Source organism: Bos grunniens, chromosome 9, assembly GCF_055505025.1.
Source record: "Bos grunniens cultivar Pamir isolate PY7600 chromosome 9, Bosgru_T2T1.0, whole genome shotgun sequence".
Lineage (NCBI taxonomy): Eukaryota > Metazoa > Chordata > Mammalia > Artiodactyla > Bovidae > Bos > Bos grunniens.
In genome coordinates, this window is record NC_141173.1 from 94,315,201 (window position 1) to 94,330,264 (window position 15,064).

The 15,064-nt window shown below is 41.8% G+C and overlaps 2 long non-coding RNA genes across 4 annotated transcripts; one reads left to right on the top strand and one right to left on the bottom strand.

The window, feature by feature from the left end:
* Nucleotides 1–4,221: 4,221 nt before the first annotated feature.
* On the bottom strand, nt 4,222–7,769 carry LOC147366385 (uncharacterized). Its single transcript, XR_015133353.1, has 2 exons — nt 7,458–7,769; nt 4,222–6,922 (listed from the first exon to the last, which is right to left on the bottom strand). It is a non-coding gene; the product is annotated as an uncharacterized LOC147366385 (long non-coding RNA).
* LOC147366386 (uncharacterized) lies at nt 6,462–10,608 on the top strand. Of its 3 annotated transcripts, none has more exons than XR_015133352.1 (3): nt 6,462–6,564; nt 7,762–7,872; nt 8,803–10,608. It is a non-coding gene; the product is annotated as an uncharacterized LOC147366386 (long non-coding RNA). The 3 variants fall into 3 exon arrangements; XR_015133350.1 differs by lacking the exon at nt 6,462–6,564 and adding an exon at nt 6,621–6,748; XR_015133351.1 differs by lacking the exon at nt 6,462–6,564 and adding an exon at nt 6,790–7,507.
* The last annotated feature ends 4,456 nt before the right edge of the window (nt 10,609–15,064 follow it).

Sequence of the window (15,064 nt, forward strand, 5' to 3'; positions counted from 1 at the left end):
GGTAAAAGAACCACAAGTGGTGAAAACCCTCCATGGGATGCCTCCAACTCAGAAAGTCACGGACTAAGGAAGCCCGGCACCCGCTGCTGTTCACCACAGTTTTGACGAGAAGAGGGAAGGGGGTGGGGAGGAGGAGGGGAGAGCCCAGGGAAAACTGCATAAACCACTCACCTACTTTTACCTGCTGCTGCTGCTGCTAAGTCGCTTCAGTCGTGTCCGACTCTGTGCGACCCCATAGATGGCAGCCCACGAGGCTCCCCCGTCCCTGGGATTCTCCAGGCAAGAACACTGGAGTGGGTTGCCATTGCCTTCTCCAGTGCAGGAAAGTGAAAAGTGAAAGTGAAGTCGCTCAGTCATGTCGGACTCTCAGCGACCCCATGGACTGCAGCCCACCAGGCTCCTCCATCCATGGGATTTTCCAGGCAAGAGTACTGGAGTGGGGTGCCATACTTGTTCCCTTTTTCTCACTCAGGCAAAGGGTTGGATGCAAAAAGAGAACTGGAACGAGCTTTTTGAAAAACAATTTTTATTGTATTTATTTTTGGTTGCACTGGGTCTTCATTGCTGTGTGCGGGCTTTCTCTAGCTGTGGCAAATGAGGGCTGGTCTCTGGTTGTGGTGCGTGTTGCAGAGGCCAGGCCCTAGGGTGCACAGGCTTAGTTGCTCTGCAACAAGTGGGATCTTCCCAGATCAGGGACCGAACCTGTGTCTCCATTGGCAGGCAAGATTCTTGACCACTGAGCCACCAGGGAAGATCCTGGAACAAACTTCTAATGCAATCGCTTTCTATTGTACATTTCCTCTTCCTACAGTTTTCCAGACAGCTGGCCTCCTGAACCTCCGCCAGAGTGCAGAGAAAGTGGGGTCTAATTACATTCCTTCCAACTCAAGCTGGCCGTGGGGACAGTATCAGTGGGAACATTTGCTCATGGGTTTTATTGTTAAGCCTCATGGCAGCTAGAAAGGCAGCCCTGCCTTTTGTCTTTTGTCACAGTGATGGCGCAGATTTCCACCCAGACACAAGGACCACCAGGCAGGACAACCTGGGCCGGCCCTGCACTCCCTCCCTGCTTCCCGAGTGGCCCCGTGACTACTTTGAGGACCATTCTGCCACCCATTCTGAAAAGTCATTTCCCCAACAATTCTCTTTTTTTCATTGAGGTATAATTTATATATTACAAAATACACACATTTTAACTTAATTCTATTAACTTTGATAAAATTATACTCCCATCTCCATCAGGGTACAGCATAAAATCACTTTTAAAGGAAAATTATTTTCTGGATGGACCCAATAGCAATGAAACACAATGGCTTCTACTTCTAAATCTTATACTTGCAATTTTAGAAACGGTATCTAAGACTTGAAGATAATGAGCTACAGAGTAGTAAATAGTACATTTTGCCCCATCTGTAAGAATAGTTCTATTTTCCATAGTCATTTAGATAAGAAACAGAAATGCTATAAATCACTGTAAAGTGACTTGTACTTTAAAATACAAATTTTAACATTTGTCTGCTGAAAAGTGATTAATCATACTTTATTTTCTTTTCATATTTTCTTATAATGCCACATGAATAAGCCGATATACCTTATCTTCTTTCCTATCTGAAAAAAAATCTGGATTAACAGCCCAGACTGAATTCCATGCTAGCAACAGGGGTCGGTCAGTTCAATTCAGTCGCTCAGTCATGTCCGACTCTTTGCGACCCCATGAATCACAGCATGCCAGGCCTCCCTGTCCATCACCAACTCCCGGAGTTCACTCAGACTCACGTCCATCGAGTCGATGATGCCATCCAGCCATCTCATCCTCTGTCATCCCCTTCTCCTCCTGCCCCCAATCCCTCCCAGCATCAGAGTCTTTTCCAACGAGTCAACTCTTCACATGAGGTGGCCAAACTACTGGAGTTTCAGCTTTAGCATCATTCCTTCCAAAGAACACCCAGGACTGATCTCCTTCAGAATGGACTGGTTGGATCTCCCAGCAACAGGGGTATGGAGCTACAAATGGTTCTCTTTAAATCAAACAAAATAACAACAAGTATGGGAACACCTTACTCTGTAGTTTCTGTATTTGGGTTTAAACCTCTCTTCACAGGCTTTTTTCAAGTCTCTGAAGCATTATTAAACGATCCTACTATTGACTTTCCGTGACTCAGTCCTGGTGAAAGTGGAGTGACTTGGACCACTGACGACTACAGTTCACTCGTCGTCTGAAGGGCAGTCACAAAGCCTGGGCTCATTCCTACAAGCATCCTTATAATTTACATGTCGACTCCCGGAAATAGGAGAGGTGGGAAATAGGACACAGAATTCAACTCATCTCTCTTACTTAAATATAGCACTGCTGCTATTTCTGTTGCTTATCTTGGGGAATTTTGTTAAGTATTGATATATTTTGCTATTCAGCATTAAGTTGTATGCCTCATTTCTACCTTTGAAATCCAAATTTCCAAGTAATCACTTTTAGGAAAAAATCCTCTATTTTCAGCTTCATTCTCCATGGACCATTTATTTGTGATGCCGAGCCACTGAGTAACTTGAAGTTACAGTAAGAATTTGTCATGCCAGTTTCCATCTTAACAAGGAAGGCTTTTAAGACAAACCAATTTTTGTTAAATGGATAAAAGAAATGAACAAGCGTTTCACATAAGAGTGGGAAAAGAATGGTCTCATAACTTCAACCTTGTAAATAATTGGAAAAACGCAAATTAAAATCACAATGAGACACCACTTCAGCACCCCATCAGATTAGCAAAAATTTGTAGTCTGACAATACCAAGTGTTGATGATGATGAAAAACTATAGAAATTCTCATACAAACTGGTAAGCCTACACACATTATAATTTATATTATGTGGGTTTTAAATGACTATATGTCATGTGACTATGTTAGGTGATATTAAATTACTGTTAATTTTCTTAAGTGTTAATTCTGAAGTATTTGGGAGTGAAATGTCAAGATGTCTACAACTTTATAAAATGGTTCAGCATAAAGAATGTGGAGAGAGAAGGAAAGAGAGAAAACAAGTGTGATTAAATGCCTTTTTAAAAGTAGAGGGCAAACTATGGGGGCAGAATCTGTAAGTCTGAATTGTGACCTGGCCATTTATTGATTGTAATCTGGGTAATTAAGCTCTCTCTACCTCAGTTTAGTTATCTGTGAAATGGGAGCGATGGTGGTATGTACTCAATAGAGTTGTAAGCATTAAATGAGGTAAGTCATGTAAAGTACTTAGAGCAGTTGCTGCTTTGTCATAAGCCTTCAGTCAGTGTTATTACCTCTGTTGGCTTCATTCTGCAGATGATGTCAGTTGAGACTCAGAAAAATGATGTAACTCGTTCATTCCCAAAACTGCCACTGGAGGTTGGAGCTGGAAGAGCTGGAACCGTCAGGAAGCTCTTCTGCAAGTCAGCAGCAACACACACAGCAGCCCTCTTTACACCAGCAAAAACCTGACACACCCAAGTGCCCATCTACCGGAGAATGGATTGCTAAGTTGTGTTACACTTCTGTACTAGAACCCTATACAGCCAAGGAAAGGAATAAGACAAGTTAATGTGAAAGGGAAAGTGAAAGTCGCTCAGTTGTGTCTGACCCTTGCTACCCCATGGACTATATAGTCCATGGAATTCTCCAGGCCAGAATACAGGAGTGGATAGCTTTTCCCTTCTCCAGGGGATCCTTCCAACCCAGGGATTGAACCCAGGTGTCCCGCATTACAGGCAGATTCTTTACCAGCTGAGCCACAAGGGAAGAGTATCAAAAAATTGAAATAAGTTAAAAGCTGTTATTTTATCCTTAAAGATTTTAGCTGCTCGAGCAACAGAAGGACTGATTAAGCCACTAAAACTACCATGAAGAAGATAAGTAAAAAAAATGTTTTGGTTCATAAACACTTTGTACTTCATCACAGCATTTTCCATAAGAGTGAGAAATTACTATCTAAATGTTTAACAGATAAGTAGTTATATAAACCAAAGAATTATTCCTACAGTCAACTAATTTGTAACCATTAAAGTTGCGTCTTTAATGAATATTTAGTGATATGGTAGAATGCCCACTATATAATGTTGAATTTTAAAATACAGAATATATTTTATTTTATCCCCAAACATTAAATACAAATATACAATTGACCCTTAAACAACTCAGGGGTTAGGGGACATGACCGCACCCCAGCCCTCCTGCAGTTGAAAATCCATATAATTTTATAGTCGGCCCTCTGTATTCTCAGTTCCACATTCATGGATTCAACCAACCACTGATCAAGTAGCACTATAGTATTTATTGAAAAAAAAAAATCGCATGTAAGTGGACACAAGCATGTGTGTTCAAACTCGTGTTTTACAAGGATCAACTGCATACACATATATATTTGTATGTGTACACATATATCCATATAATAACATGTATATACCTATACCATGTAATGTACTTATATATATTCACATATGATACATAAAAATACATACATCTCATAGAAGAAAAAACTTGGAAGATTATGGTGGTGGTGGTGTTGTCACTAAGTCGTGTCCAACTCTTGCGACCCCATGGACTGTAGCCTGCCAGGCTTCTCTGACCATGGAATTCTCCAGGCAAGAATACTGGAGTGGATTGCCATTTCCTTCTCCAGGGGATCTTCCCAACCCAGGAATTGAACCCAGGTTTCCTGCATTGCAGGCAGATTCTTTACCAACTGAGTTATGAGGGAAGATTACACACAAAAACAAATTTTTTAAAGTGAGTTTCTTTGGATGGAGAGATGGAAATGACTTTTCCTTTTTATTTTCATTGCCAATTTGGATTTTCTTTTATTTCTACAGTGAAAATGTAAAACTGGCAACTCTCAAGAGTAAGTAGACAGGGTCTAATTAAGTCATGGATTGTGCACCTAGAATCCTGACACATTTCCTGTCCTGGGTGAAATTCTTCACATGTGTCCATAAGAAACATCCACAAGAAGGTCCACAGCAGCATTGTTTACAATGGGGGAAAGTAGGAACCACCACCATCTCTCAACAGAAGCACATCCGTCCAGACAGTGGATATCTAGGCAGCAGTTAAGAGGACGGAAGCAGAGCTACTGTAATCAAGGTTATCACAACAGGGCTTCCCAGGTGGCTCAGCGGTAAAGAACCTGCCCGCCAATGCAAGAGATGTGGGTTCAATCTCTGGGTGGGGAAGATCCCCTGGAGAAGGAAACGGCAACCCGTTCCAGTATTCTTGCCGGGGAAATTCCACGGACAGAGGAGCCTGGAGGGTTACAGTCCATGGTATGGTGAAGAGTCAGACACAACTCAGCAACTAAAAATAACAACAATCAATACATACATAACAAAAATATTTTTAATGTGTGACCATGATAAACATCAGTTCATAAGAGGGATGTGAGGAAAGGCAATAAGATTAGGAAGGGGACACATGGTGTGGTGGGGGCGTCGATGACACTTGAAAAGCTTCATCTCTTGGGCTGAGTAGTAGATGCTTGTTATATATTAATAATTCTCTGTGGGGCTTTTGGTATGCCTGAAATGTTTCACAATAAAAGTTATATAATGAAATAAAAATTCAAATGTATCTCTAGAAATGAAATTCATTTTCATTTCTAGAAGGTGCAATCATGGACTTCTGGACTACTTAAAATATTTTTACATCTTCATTTTTTGGCATAAACAACAATTCCAAAGAATAATAATTATTTTCTGCAAAAATAGAAATGACTTTAAATAAGTATATTTGATTACAATTACTGCCCAATTTTGTTCAAAACTCAAACGATCTTCACAGGGGAACAAAGTTAATACATATGACACCCTCTCTAAAAAAATGCATACTTAAAAGAGGGAGTTTAAAGGAAGGCATTGAATCTGGAAAAAGTAGTAGTTCTTCTATTCTTTCCATGTATTCTAAATGTAGAGGGAATCTGTGCTGGGAGAACCCCATGGTGTTGAAGCTGCGCTTCCAGCCTTGGCATGGCCAGTGATCCCAATCCTGGCCAACGTGTCAGGAGGCAGAATTACACATTTGCACATGGTTAAACAGTTTCGTCAGTGAAACAGATTTAAACTAGCTTTCAAAGAAGGAAAAGAAAACATTCGATGCATTCCACGTTTTCCCTAAAGTATACTGTACCTTCAAGTTATGCTGCATTTTGCATTCCTTAGAGCCCCCCAAAACTATTTAAATTGTGCACATAAATCATTCTATCCCTTGTGAAATATAGCTGCCTCCTCCAAGAGAAGTAAGGGGCGCCCTGTCCCAAGTGGCTACACCCGGGGGTGAGGAGCCCAGCTCAAAGAGAATCAAAGGCAGGTGAGGTGAAGGGACACGCATTCCGCCTTGAAGGCAGAGTGGAGAGCTTCGGGGACGTTCTCATGGTTTCTGGATGCACCACAGGCTTTGGGCTAAAAGCCCATGTTTTTAAAGCTGGTAAATTCTGCCTCCTGATGACACGCTTCTCAGCCATTCCAGTAGGTGGGAAGTGGAGGGTTACAAGGGCAGAAAAGATCATCCAAAAAGAGGACCGAAGAGAGAAACTCAGAGCCAAGCTGGAAAAGGTGACGACCACCTGAAATCAACAATGATATAAATGGCGGGGGTGTATTCTCCCAGCAAAGAGGCTTTCCTTTCACCAAAGAATCCACCGCGCGGTGCCTGTAACTCTCCGACGCGACGTGATTGACAGCAATTCTGTTTACACACCACCCGCTCCGGGAACCGCGGTCCAGCGTTCACAAGCCGGTGCCTGCGTTCTGTTCTAGACGCTTCCTCTGGGAAGGAGCGGCCTGCGCGGGGCGAGGCGGGGCGTCCGGGCCTCCCCACCCGGCCCCCACTCGCTGGGGAGGAGGGAAACCGGTTCTCGAGCCAGCCTACCCGGGATCTGGCAGAGGAGGGCCAGGCGGGGCTCGCAGGAGGCTGTGAAAACACCAGGCATCTGGCTGGCACGTCCCAGGGCCTCCCTCCCAGCGCCCCGACTCTTCTGTCTGCCTTACTGATGAGGGCCTCTGAGAATAGACCCCAACCCTGCCCCACGCCCAGCACACACACACACACACACACACACACACACACAGTCACCTGCAAGCGCACCCACACACACGTCCCCTGAGCAGGCAGGCGTCTCCAGTAGGTGCCCCTCTTTCTCTGGAGGTGCTTAGTAGCCGAATTGATCGGTGCTCCAGGCCCTCCCTGAAGAGGGGGTCAGAATTCGGCGTCTAGAAAGCCCTGGCCCAGGCCGAGGGAGGGAAGTCCACCTTGCCTTCGGTTGGCCCCAAATCGCCCCTTTCCTTTGGGGGCCTGGCTTTTCTGTAACTAAAAGAGCTACGTCCCACGTGAACCACCACTCAGCTGCTTTCCGTGGAGTAACGGTGGGCTCTTAGGTTCAGAGTCAAGTCCATCCCCTATCAGGACATGGGCACCATGCTAGGCACCTGCACGAAAATCAGCTCACCTTGTCCTCATGCAAGGTTATGGGACTGTAACTCACTTCTGCCTAGAAAGGTGAGGGGAAAGGGTTTCGTAGGTCCTGCCGCGTGTGTCAAGTCGTACAGACTAGCTCAGGCTTGCCGGCCTAGCTTTTTAAAACTCCCGAGTTTCAATACTACGGAACCTAGACGTGACTTCACCTTGACCTAGCCTTTTTCCCTCCAACCATTTCTCTCGAGCAGTCTTCCTGTCCGCCGCCGCCGCCTTTCCTTGTCCTTTTTCTTTCTGCTCCCTTCCTCCACGCAGTCACTTTTTTTTCCTACACGCAGGGTGGCTGGAGAGCGGAGGATGAAAGGGCGGCACGCGGGGGAAATCTTATCCCATCAGGAAAGGATGAGGGCAGAGCCGGGGACTTCTGCTCCTGCTGCCAAGTTAATCTGGTACGAGAACCAGCCGGGTCGGGTCTGGACATGCTTTTCTGTTCTGCAGCTCAGAGAGGTGTGGGGTTTTTTTTTTTTTTTTTTGGTCACTTTAACTTCAGTGATCTTCGGTGCCCCTGAAGGCAAGTAGCGCACCTGAATCATAAAGCTTCAGATGAGTCGAGTTCAAAGTTTATTTTCCCTTTTTAAAGCCCTCAATAAATTAGGCCAAAGGTAGACTAGAATCCAGCCTCTTGCCCGGCCGTTCCTCTGGGATTATTAAGGTTGACTGAGCAATCTGCTCTTGAGAAACCAGGTGTAACGAGACCTGGGCGGAGAGATCTGGGAGTTGTTTGTGGAACTTTCTTTCTCTCTCTCTCTCTGTCTGTCTCTGTGGCCGATGCCGGAGTCTTTCTGGAGCAGTCCTGCGGGCGGGCCGCCAAGGCTCTGTGGTGTAGTCCTGGCGGACACACCAGTGAGGGGGTCACTGAATCCAGGGCTGCAGGCTCAGGACACCTCTGTGCCCTCCGCCTGCTTACCTTCAGCCTCACCTTTAGAAGCCCCGTTTGCTTATATTCAGAAAGTAATGCTTCAGAGCTCTGCCACCAACTTGAGTTGTTAGGATTAAAGGGATGTATAACAGTCAAAATGAACTTTGTGCACGAAGCTAAGTTGATCCTAAAGAAAGCAATTAATTCTCACTGTTCTCTGTTTCCCTTATCTTTATATGGAATCTTTTTTTTTTTTCCCCCCTTGCTCTCTAATGTTTTTACACTGCCAGCCAAATAGTTGTTTCTTTCTAAGACCCTTAAAAATTATAGTGTCAGGGATAGGCAGCCATTCCTCTTTTTTGCCCCCTCTGAGCATGTGTATCTGCAAACCTCCTGCTATAGCAACTAACGTGCTTTTTGAAACCAAGCTGCAGAGATGCCATTTGCTCTAATTTTCCAGGTTGTGCTGCTTCCCCGGGGAGTGCTCAGAGACCCTGGGACACGTGTGTGTGTGTGTGTTAAGGGACAGGAACTCAGAGCTGCAGAAGGAAGATGGCACGAGGTGGCTTCATTCCAAACCTCTGCAATGCCCTGCTCCATCAGACCAAAATCCTGTTCTGGAAGATCCACCCACTCAAATCCGGTTCCCAACAAAACAACTGACAGAAGTAGGTGGGAGTGGGAACTATGGAAGGATCAGCCCCCCATGGAATGGGCTGGCCCTGCTTACCAATGCCTTCCTTTTGAACGGAGTGGAACTCAGAAAAAAGAGGCTTTCTCGCATGAAGAAAACAAAAGAGAAAGCAAAGTACTTATCAAAGATAAAGGAAGTCTTTTGCACTCTGCTTTGTACTGTGATCTAAACCTACTGGAAGTCAGAGCCAAAAGAGCTGCAAACCCAAATTGACAAGAATATCATGCTGTCTTCTCCATGGGGTTTGAAAAAAGTTGAGAAATGACTTCATTCCTCACGACCCTCCAGGACATTCTCCAATGATCTTCATGGTGGTACCAGCTGTTTCTGTACCTCTGGTTATTTACTAGAGGGTGTTCTGCATAGAGAAAAAAGATCCCTTTCTACTTTATTCCAATATAGTGGTCATTTTTTATGGCCCTTTATCTCAGTGGTCCCCAAAGCATTTTACAGAGGAATCTAAATCTATCCATTATTAAGGGGAAAATACAGATTTTTAGGGAACTGAAATGAGAAAACCCTTTGGCTGGAATAACTTATCCTTTATTTCACAAGGCTCTCAGTAACATGGAACCTATCTAAGCGGCAAATAGATTCAAAGTCATAGAGAAAATGACCCAAAGATTACATTTTGTTTTTACTATTCCATTAGGTTCTTTGAGTCAATTTAGAAAGTGAATAATATTCAAAGTGGGGTAGTCTTTCACTTACACCTTTACAAATCAACATTGACACATGTCCTTAAATAAAATTAAAAACCGACTCCTAATCATCTAAACCATGGTGGAAAAAAAAAGCATTTGTTATAACCAGCAAACCAAAGGGCCATTCACAGAGTAAGAGGTAGATGAATGAGACTGAAGGGGAAGAATGGGGATTAATCTAAATTGCTGATTGTTCCTTTCCTCAAAATTCTCTTTTGGTAAAGATTAAGTTGCACCAAATATCAATCAGTTTTTTTGATGATAAGACTATCAAGCTTGTTTCATTAAACACTCTCCCATCTCTTAGAGCTATCTAAATAGGATTTTCCCATTTAGGCCCCTATCAATCCAGATTTATGAATATGCTGTAACTTGGGAGATCCTTGTATCAAATATTAATATTTGTATAGTTATTAAAGTATTTGATGATTTGCACAGGGACTCTCAAATTAAATATAGCATGTCATTTATAGTCTTTTCAAAGACTATAAATGGAAAATTATTTTCTAACCTTTGGTCTTTGCTGGAGCAACTTGCAGGATGATTTACATTTTAAGCAGTATATATAATAATGAAACACTGTTTAAAAGTACAGCATTTAGGCAAAATCTTTTACATTATATAGTGCAGTCGTTTTTCAGACTGCGTTTATCCAAGGACTCTTTTCTAAAAAAATTAAGTAGAAGCCAAATAAATAAAACAGATAAAAAACAGTGTTGCGGGGAGTGGGCAGTGGGGCAACAGGTTTTAGTATTGATATTTTTAACCTTTTCAAGGGCTACAGAAGCACCTTTGAGGAACATTGGAGTTCTGGGAAGTGTGAAAGCCAGTGTAGTATTGTAAAACGTATTAAAAAGAAAAAAATAAAGGGCGTGTTGGAGATGACATACCTCTTCCTTACAACTGTATGTGTGTATTTGTGAAATCTGACTCAGATAATATCTGACTACTGTCTTTATCCTTCTTGCTCTCAGGTTGCAAATTTTGTGGCATTTTATGATAGTGCAAATGGATTCCATATTATGAGTTTCAAACTCTTTAAAAAAAAATCTTAATAAGAGGTCAGAGGGCATGTTAGGGCAAACTACATGTGACCTCCATGAAATTATATAGATAAATATTTCTACTTTGTAGAATAACAGTAACATCTCAAGAAATGGTTGTCAAATTATGATTAGGACTTTAGAGACTATTTCACCCCAAGATTCTGATCTTTTTTTCAGTTGAAAATACTGGAAGTTGAGGGATCTAAACATGGTTACAGGAGTAAATTCCAGACAGTAACACAATTATCTTGCCCTGAGTCACACACTTTTCCCACTCTTCTGTGTGTTGCATTGTGTAAATATCAATATGAGACTTTTACAACTTGAAAATATCAGAATTAACTATTGACTGAAATCAGTTTAATATTTCTACGTTTGTCTAGCCTAATCCAGTCTGGTTCATGTTCAGTCACAGGCAAGAAACACAGCTTGTGTTAGATCAAAGATCATGAAAACATCCTTAAGCAACACATGTCTCCTGCAAAAGGATTTCAGGAAGTCATCCAGGGAGACAGAGAATACTAAAATACAAAAAACTTCCATGCCTTCCTTGGAAAGTAGAGGTTGCATAAAGCATGCTACGAAGACAAATTAGGAAATCCAAGGCTGAGATTGGAAGGCTGAAACTTTGGTTTGGAAGAGTCTGGTCCTTTCCCTTCCACTGAGAGCTCCTCTCATACCTAATTCCTTGAGCAGAAAGTGGGGAAAGACTGATCCAGAGGCTGACCTTCTCATAAACCCAGAGCAAGAAATTTGGGGCTGGATGCAAAGGTCTGTGATTGTTGATGTATGTTTTGTGTATGTACTATCACAATAAGGGAGGTTTACATGGTTTTTAACTAGTCCGGGGTATTTGTGCCTATGCCACATACATTTTCAAAATTATGTTAATTGGATATTTTATTTATAAGTCACATTTCTTTAAATATACCATTCTCTGCTCCAGGCTAAGTCAGAATTGTTTGTTTAGGTTCCTTTTGAGCTTTCAAGAGAAATAGTAGAGAAGGATTTGCTATGAACCAAATTAATACTTTGGATTCCATTCTTGGTTTTTGGCAGCTTTGTTTCTGCTGGGGACTATTAGCTCCTGTAACACTGGCTGTTGTGTGCCTAATTGTATATACAATTATATTACATGTGTTTCAATATTTATAAATGCAAATGCTTTAGAGCAAACAACTACCATAGGCTTCAATGAGGCAGCCGAACAAGGGGGCAGGTCTGTAGGTGAGGCTGTTCAGCCAAGTCTACAGACAGTGAGCCACAATGGGTCTCCAGCTGGGGGCTTACCTGTTGTTCAGAATGGTTTGGTAATTGAAAGATAATTGTCTTCTCAAAAGCATCTGGGGTACTTAAGGCAATGATGATGTTTGTTATCCAAGTTATTCAGATTACATTGGCCTTGATTTTTAAATTATCAAGTTGGCCTTGATTTTTAAATTATATGCTGTATTCGGCATATAAAGTTTCCTCAGAGTAAAGCTGAAAGGAAAAAGAAAAATGCTTATTGTCTATGATTCACCTATACACCCTATTTCACAGGACTGGTGTGAAAAGCAGGTAAATTTGAAAATTGTAAGGGATGTTGAAAACTGTAAATGTTGATGTAGATACTTGTCTGAATTATATTTCAGCACTGAAGTCAAGAGAAAAAGTTCAGACGACCACTTCAACCCACTCCAGTAAAAACATACACAACTTATTGGGCTTTCCTTTAACAGTTTTACTGATGTATAATTTACATACTGTAGAATCCACTCATTGTAAGTAGTAAACAACTTACTGACTTTCAGTAAATGGATGCAGTTGTGCAGCCATCACCAGAACCCAATTTTAGAACATTTCCGTGACCCCAGAAAGTTGCCTCCTGTCCATTAGCAGTTAATCCCTTTTCTCACTCCCAGCCCCAATCACTGGTGTGCTTACTGTCCTGTAAATTGCCTTTCCTGGATATTTATATAAAGAGAGTCATACAGCTGTTGTCTTTTCCATCTGGCTTCTTTCATTTAGCATACATTTTTGAGATTCTCCCATGTTGTAGCATGTATCAGTACTTGGGTCCTTTTTATTGCTGAGTAGAATTCAATTGTATGGGGAAACCATGTTTTGTTTATCCATTCATCAGCTGACAGACATTGGGGTTGTTTCGAGTTCTGGGCTATTATGAAAAATTCCACTATTCCACTATTCCACATTCACATATATATCTTTGGACATATGTTTTCATTTCTCTTGATTAGTGCATAGGAGTGAATTGTTGTATTTCGTGGTAAATTTATATTTAACTTTTTAGGAAAATGCCAGTCTGTTATCCAAAGTGGCTAAATCATTTTTTTCCCCCATCAGCAATATATGGAGGTTCCAGGTTCTCCACATTCTTGTCAGCACTGTATATTGCCTGTCTGTCTTTTTTATTATAGTCATCCTAGAGATACGTAATCATTTCTCACTGCGGTTTGGATTTGCATTTCCCTAATGACTAGTGATCTATTTCTGCGTTATTGACTGTGCCAAAGCCTTTGACTGTATGGATCACAATAAACTGTGGAAAATTCTGAAAGAGATGGGAATACCAGACCACCTGACCTGCCTCTTGAGAAACCTATATGCAGGTCAGGAAGCAACAGTTTGAACTGGACATGGAACAACAGACTGGTTCCAAATAGGAAAAGGAAAGGAGTACGTCAAGGCTGTATATTGTCACCCTGCTTATTTAGCTTCTATGCAGAGTACATCATGGGAAACACTGGGCTGGATGAAGCACAAGTTGGAATCAAGATTGCCGGGAGAAATATCAATAACCTCAGATATGCAGATGACACCACCCTTATGGCAGAAAGTGAAGAGGAACTAAAAAGTCTCTTGGTGAAAGTGAAAGAGGAGAGTGAAAAAGTTGGCTTAAAGCTCAACATTCAGAAAATGAAGATCATGGCATCCGGTCCCATCACTTCATGGGAAATAGATGGGGAAACAGTGGAAACAGTGTCAGACTTTATTTTTGGGGGCTCCAAAATCACTGCAGATGGTGATTGCAGCCATGAAATTAAAAGACGCTTACTCCTTGGAAGGAAAGTTATGTCCAACCTAGATAGCATATTCAAAAGCAGAGATATTACTTTGCCAACAAAGGTCCATCTAGTCAAGGCTATGGTTTTTCCTGTGGTCATGTATGGATGTGAGAGTTGGACTGTGAAGAAGGCTGAGCACCGAAGAATTGATGCTTTTTCACTGTGGTGTTGGAGAAGACTCTTGAGAGTCCCTTGGTCTGCAAGGAGATCAGCCCTGGGATTTCTTTGGAGGGAATGATGCTGAAGCTGAAACTCCAGTACTTTGGCCACCTCATGCGAAGAGTTGACTCATTGGAAAAGACTCTTATGCTGGGAGGGATTGGGGGCAGGAGGAGAAGGGGATGACAGAGGATGAGGTGGCTGGATGGCATCACTGACTCGATGGACATGAGTCTGAGTGAACTCCGGGAGTTGGTGATGGACAGGGAGGCCTGGCGTGCTGTGATTCATAGGGTCACAAAGAGTCGGACAAGACTGAGTGACTGAACTGAATGATTAGTGATATTGAACATCTTTGTGTGTGCTTATTAGACATTAGTGTATCTTCCTTGTTGAAATGTCTATTCAAATTTTTGCCCACTTAAAAAAACTAGATTGAATGCCTTATTATTGTTTACCTTATGTTGCTTGGTTTTTTTTTTTTCACTGTTAATTACCAGGTCATTTTACACTCACTTGTGGCTCTTGTATTCTGCTGGCTTCCACTATTACTAAACTCCTATATTGTTGTTTACCTTTTAGTAAATGCATTTTCTTTCCCCAGACCTGTTTATTTTAAAATTTTTAAATTGAGGTGTAATTGACATGTAACATCATTTTAGTTTCAGATGTATAGCATAATTCAATCTGTGTATATATTGCAACATGGTCATCACAATAAGTCTAGTTAACATCCATTGCCATAATAGTTATAAAATTATTTTTCTTGTGATGAGAACTTTTAAGATTTACTCTCTTAGCAACTTTCAAATATGCAATACAGTATTATTAATTGTAGCCGTCATAATATATATTATATCCCCAGGACCGACTTATTTTATAAGTGGAAGTTTGTACCTCCTTTTGACCTCCTTCAATTTAACAGTCCTCAACCCAGCCTCTAGCCACACCAACCTATTCATCATATGAATAAGCTGTTTTTTTTAGAGTCCACATATAAGTGAGATCATATGGTATTTGTCTTTCTCTGACTTATTTCACTTAGCATAAT